The following is a 6,506-nucleotide window of genomic DNA, read 5'->3' as shown; positions in this document are numbered from 1 at the left end:
TGAACGACAAAAATGCAATCGTTGGACTCCCTGCTGTGAAAATCAGGAAAAAGCAGTGCTCATATGCTGCTAACAAGAATTGGGGGTGAGGGGCCATATTGTGCCCCTGCTGAAACTGTTTCACTAGCTTGTCTGGGTACAGAAGGCTCTTCCAAAGGAGCTTTGTGCCTACTCTGGTGCCATTTTGACTCCATACAAAGACCTTTTCATTTTCCTGCCCTTGCTTTGTAATCTGTTTGTACCTACTGTGTTTTCACCTGTTCCTCTTTCTGCCACATTTGGGTTTGATGTTGTACGTTATTGCTTTGCTTCTTGTTTTGTCAAGTGCTTTGGAACTGTCAACTGTGGAAGGACTGTTCAGATAAAATACATAACCTTTGCAGCAGCATTGACAGAAATGTTATGCCTGCGGAAATGTATGTACACATGTTCTTAAAGGCACAAGCGGAGACACACACCATTCATTTGCAGTGCCTGGGAAAGCAATCTCTGTCTTCTGCTTTGAAGGCTCTTTCTCCTCCAGCCCTGCCTCTCCCTCCCTCCCCTCTCTGCAAGGCATTTAGGAATGCAACTGGGTATGAAATTATGGCATATGCAAATACAAAGCAGTGTGGTGTTTGAAACCACTCCAGTATCTTTCTATGGACATCTTGTTCCCTCTCTGTTTATGTCCTTGGAGGGATCAGGTTTCTTGTTTACAATCCATCCAAAGTAGGAACTGGAATTCCTGAAGAGCAGCAAAACAAGTGCATGTGACTTAGCTTATTTCTAGGAAAAGAGGAAGAGGTTCCAGAAAGAGAAGGTGCTGCTTCATCCTCTTCTTCAGCACAATATACCCTAATAAGAGAGCCCTTGAAACATCATCCCTGTGCAGTTTTCAAAGCCTGTTCTAGCAGAAAAGGTGTTATGTAAAATGCCCTTGTTTCTGAACGTTCTTTTACAATTGGGGGGGGGGAGGCCTTGTTTTGCAGCAAATTCAGAGAATGCCACGAGTCGAGGGACAACTTGTGCCATATCGTGCCAAAAGGGACACATGGAGTGGCCGTTCCTGCTTAGAAAAACAAGCAATCGTGTCAATATGAGGAAGGAAAGAAACCACAGAAACCGCCTGATTTCTAAGCAGTAATGCAGAATCTAGTAAAAATGTGCACCTCCTCTCTGTGCCGTGAGTCTTGGATTTGAAGCTGGCTCAAGGACATTTGTCATTGCTGAATACTGGGTCCAGGATAAAAACATATAGTGTACATATTATGTATTTAAAGCACACAGGAAACCCATTCCCCCCCACTCAAAGAATTCTGGGTACTGCTGTTCCTTAAGGGTTGCTAGGACTTGTATCTTTGTGGTGGGCAACCAGAATTCTTTGAGGGGTGAAATGTGCTTCAAATGTGCTTAAAGGTATAGTGTGTACTGTCAGGGAACTGACATCAGAGCCAGAAGTGGAGGCAGGGCTCCCAAGCGATGCCAGAGAAGGGCCAAGCAGGGAGAGAGGAGACTCATCAGCTGGGGAAGGAAATCAGCGTAACACCAGGGATAAAGGGGGGCGGATTGGGGAATCGGAGAGGGGGCTCCAGGACTCTTCGCTGGAGACCAGCGGGGAGAGCACAGGTCCTCCGCTGCCCACAACCACCCTGCGCAGAAGACTTCCGCGCAGGGAAAGTAGGCGTAGACTTGGCGTCAAAGAACTTCTTTGCTGGAAGAAGTTCAATAAACGCCCACTGACGGATTCTGCTAGCGACTGAACAGCCACGAAGTGAAGGGCTGTCCAGCCAGGAAAGGTTTAACCAGGCTACCTAGCCAGGAGTGGCGGCAACTTACGCACGAGCAACCCCATATAACCATTACATGTACAAAGCCAATTCTCTTGCATGCCTGGATGCAGGATGGAGAGATGGGTGGACGCAGATACCTCTAACACAGTTTCCCAAACTTAGGTCTTCAGCTATTTTTGGACTACTGTTCCCATCATCCCTGACTACTGGTCCTGCTAGCCAGGGATGATGGTTGTAGTCCAAAAACAGCTGGAGTCTGGGAAACCCTGCTGTAATGTATGAATGGCTGGCATGCAAAGGTAAAGGTCACCTCCATTTTTACACCTTCTTTTTAACCTTTGTACCAGCGCACTTCTGACATGTGTCTTTCTGAAGTTTGTTGAGAAGGGAATGCAGCCTTCTCGTTGAAAATGGTCCTCCTACCTTCCAAATGCAGTTGTGGGGTTCCTCTGGCCCTCCACCTCCCATCAGCCAGGGATGATGGAAGTTGTAGTCCAACCACATTTGGAGAGCCAAAGGTTCTACATGCCTGTTCTAGGGTCTCGAGAAGACGTCTTACCTGCCATGTACAACCTGATCCTTGCCCCCAGGAAAGATGCAGGGACTGAACCTGAAACCTTCTGCATGCAACACGCATGCTCTACCATAGACTCAGGGTACTTGGGAAGAGCTTCCACTGCCTTTTGCTGAGATGTTTCCATGTAGAACCCACACTTTCCCAGAACTGTAAAACTGGATGTTTAAATGTGCTCATAGGATGCAAAAACAAGTGCAAGTTAGTGCCTCCCCCCCCCCCCGTCAACAGACACTATGTCAACAGACACAATGTTCTACATGGTATGTAGAAATGTCAAGTGGAGCTAAAACCTACTGAGTTGTTAAGTACTGACAGCACGCTGCTTCTGAAGGATATGGAGGGCAAACCAGGTACAATTGCAGGAATCCAAGGGTTAAAGTTCTCCAGGCACACTCAGACTCTGCAAGCTTGTGGCTGCTTATGCTTGCTCAGGGAAGGCCACCCTGTTAGAGACCTGTCTCTTTGACTGTCAGTGTTTCAGGGGTCATTGATGGAGCTGCAGGAAGGATAGAAAAAAAGAGAATCAGCAGTAAATATGCTGTGAGCACACTGCAGCTTTATTGCTATAAAGTGGGAACTCTCGGTGCTTCATGCTCCACTGCGCATTCTGACAGTAAGTGATTTCTGGATTATGGAGCGAGTCCAGATCCCTGAAATGTACTAAGAGGAAGGAAGTGCTCCCAGTGTGGTTGTTAGAGACACTTTGTACCAATAGTGGGATCTCTCTAGGTTCTGAATGCAGGATTAATTCTCTCACACATATAAAGAATATATGTGTGCTGGAATATAAAGAAAAGATGTGCTGGATGACTGATTTACTGTGGTGTAGACAACACCCTCTTTGCACTGTATGCATGAAGGGGACTGAAACTGTGGTGAGCCAAGAGCAGGGGTGAGTGAATCTGTCAATCTTGGTTTCCTTCAGTTTCTCATTTTACCAATCTTAAGTTCAGTTATCCACATTTCCACATTGGTCTGCAATTTTTTTTTTTAAAAGAATTCATGCACTTCACAAGCATTTCAGTGAGAATTTCTCCCAATATACACATTTTAATTCATTTCCCCCTGATATATGCATCTCCCCTCAAAGTGACTCCCCCTAACAGAATGCATTTTGTATGCTGTTTTCTGTAATATACACATTTATAGGCACACTTTACCCCGGCACATGCATTTTTGCGCACATTACTTAGCTGAGCAACTGCATTTTCTTCCAGAATTGGCTGCTATTTGGAGGCATGGTTGCCCCTTCTGAAGGGATGACGCCTGCCAACTTTCAGAATGACAGGTGCCGTGGTTCTCCCACAAAGACAGATGTTGCCATTTTGGGCTGGGCTAAACTGAAATCACTGAAGCTCCCCCGAAGTGCTTTCTGAGCACTCAGTCTGAAACCTGAGGAAGGTGCCTCTGGTAAACTGAGTAGCAATTGGTTATGCAACTGGGAACTTACTAAAGGGACCAGGTTTATCTGAAGGGCAGGAGAAGAATCAAACCTAGAGGGGCGAAGCAGAGAAAATTGTAATAAAAATATTGATAATATTGGACAGCAAGAATTGAGCGTAATGAAATCTTTGGCATCTTTAAACTGAAGAGAGGAGTTTGAGACTTCGAACAAGCCAATGAAAGCCAGGAGAGGAAAAAACAGCAACTGGAAATGAATAACAAGTAACATGCAGCAGCCAGAGGTGTTGCAAGGGGTGTCGAGTAGGTGTGGACCGCCCCGGGTGTTCCTACTGAGGTGGTGACAAAATGCTGGGTGGCACTCACAGTGGGGAGTAACATGGTGGCTTGGGCACCCACAGGCTCCACGCTGCCCCAAACGGTCCGCCCACCCGCCGCCTCTCGCTCAGCTGTAGGGAGCAGGGCACGCACGCTGCCCCAGGCGCCAGATCGGCCTGCTCTGCCACTGGCAGCAGGAGCAGGTTATTGTTTGTTGGAAAACAGAAAGGAACAAATCGATCACAGAGAAAGCTCTGCAAGTGAACCAAGAAAGCACAGAAGTAGGGTGACCTTATACTGAGCTCTCCTAAATATTTGCAAAATAAAAAACCCAACTAACACAAATGGGACAGGGAGGGGGAGGGGGAGGGGGAGGAAAAACAGGAATGAAAAGAAGTGGATTAAGTATTGGTTTTAATTACTTGTTTGGGAAGTGATTGGGAAGGATGCCAGTAGCCTCCCGCTCTTCTAAGTTCCTTGCTTTCCCAGGCAGCACTCACAGAATGATCACGGGGAAACCAAATGCTTTTATTTATGTCAACATCCCTCCCTCAAATCACCATTCAGCTCAGTTTGGCTTATTGTATTTAGCAAGCAGCCATTAGGCAAATAAAACAACAATAATAACAGGAATACTGCTACTAATAATGGTCTACATTTCTACTCCCCGACACCTAGTGAATGAATCATTTCCTGTCCCCCCCTCAAGTTTCATGACATGAATCTGTAAAGCCTTAACAAGAAATTTAAATGTTCTAAAGGACATATTTCTCTCAAAATTGGAAAGCAAAAAACAGGTCTTTGCAAGAGACAACCTTCCCTTTTGCGATCTTAGCAATGGGTGAATGTAATTGTTTTTGAGATCGTCGTAGAAAGGGCATTCAAGGAGTACATGAACTGTGTATTCTACTGATACAGAGCTGTAGCCACAAACTCTATCCTTCTTAGGAACTGCTTTCTGTTGGCCTATCCAGTCTGCTAATGGAAGGACGTTTAGTCTTGCCTGTGTAAAGGCTATCCTCATTTTAACATTTTGTAAATCTACCAGATATCTTGGCAGGGATGGATACAAAGAGATAAAACAAGCATACAGTTTATTAGATTGACAGAAGTTGATCACAGCCACTTGCGATTGCGTCTCAGTGTCTCTCAGCTTTTGGAGTATTAATTCTGTAGCTCTCTCAAAACCCTGTGTCACAAGAAAGGGGGCAGAGAGTCCCAAGCTCATGGCAGCAAACTGCATTTCACGTTCCCACACGTTTGGAGCCATATCTTCCAAAACTGTCACGAAATATTCCAAATCACTGTGCTTGGAGCTAGCCTTTGGACTTTAGGGCATCGCTGTTCCTGTTAATAGTGCAGCCTAACTCAGGCATGTGAAAATCTCACCCAAACCTTCCCTGCTCACCTGGTCATTCAGACTGCGTACAGAGGTGATGCACAGTTCTAGTTCTGAGTCCACCCAAATTATATTATTTATGATGAAGACAATGACGTATTTATTTTAAAAGTATCCGTTTCTTGTTACCCAAAAGGTATCTGAGTGACTTACATTTAAAATATTAGTATAATTAGATCACACCTTTTAGAAAACAATGTAAAACATTAGCATTTCATACATCCTGTCACAGGAGCCAACTCCTAGAGGCTGGGGGGGTGCTTTGGCCCCCGCAATAAAATATTTGAGGGGGCTGGGTCCCCACAAAGTTGATGGGCATTGCCACTCAAATGTTGTGTGTGCACTGCGTCATGTGATCAATTATGCAGGGAGGGCGGGGCTTACCAGGGCCCCCACAACATTTTATTCAAGTTGGCACCCCTGGAACACACGTGTGTGTGTGTGTGTGTGCGTGTGTGTGTGTGTGTGTATCTATATCTATATATATCTAGATATAAAAACAGCCACCCACCATAACTGTGATAAGATTCTTTGGCAACACACTAACAACATAGCAAGGCAAATTCCACTCAGACTGTCAAAGCCCTGAGGGGGAAGTCTTTACCTGACACCGAAAATATGCCACTGAAGGCAGCAGATGGACCTCAGTGCAGAGGGCATTCCATAGATGGGGAGCCACAACTAAAAAGGCCCTCTCCCTTGTCATCAACTCAAAGTCTCCCTCAGAGGAAGGATCCAGAGAAGAGACTAAGGGTTCATGTTGGGAGAGCCATTCCAGAAGATATCCCTGGTTGACCTGAATCCATTCAGTTTGGTTGGGTTTGCAGTCAGATTTGGTGCACAACTTTATTGACTTTAACATTATGCTGTGTAGACAGATAAGTTTAAGTGCCTTGAAAATGGCATGAGAGAGACCTTGCTGCCCAGAGGTTTTCCAGAGGTTTTGTTGGGATTGACAGCCTTACATCTCCCATTAATTCTCATAATCCTCTGTTGAAGCCATCCAGGTTGTTGGTGTTCACTACCTCTAGTGGGAAAA

Source organism: Podarcis melisellensis (assembly GCF_964234715.1).
Source record: "Podarcis melisellensis genome assembly, chromosome: 2".
Classification (NCBI taxonomy): Eukaryota; Metazoa; Chordata; class Lepidosauria; order Squamata; family Lacertidae; genus Podarcis; species Podarcis melisellensis.
This window is presented reverse-complemented; position numbering follows the sequence as displayed.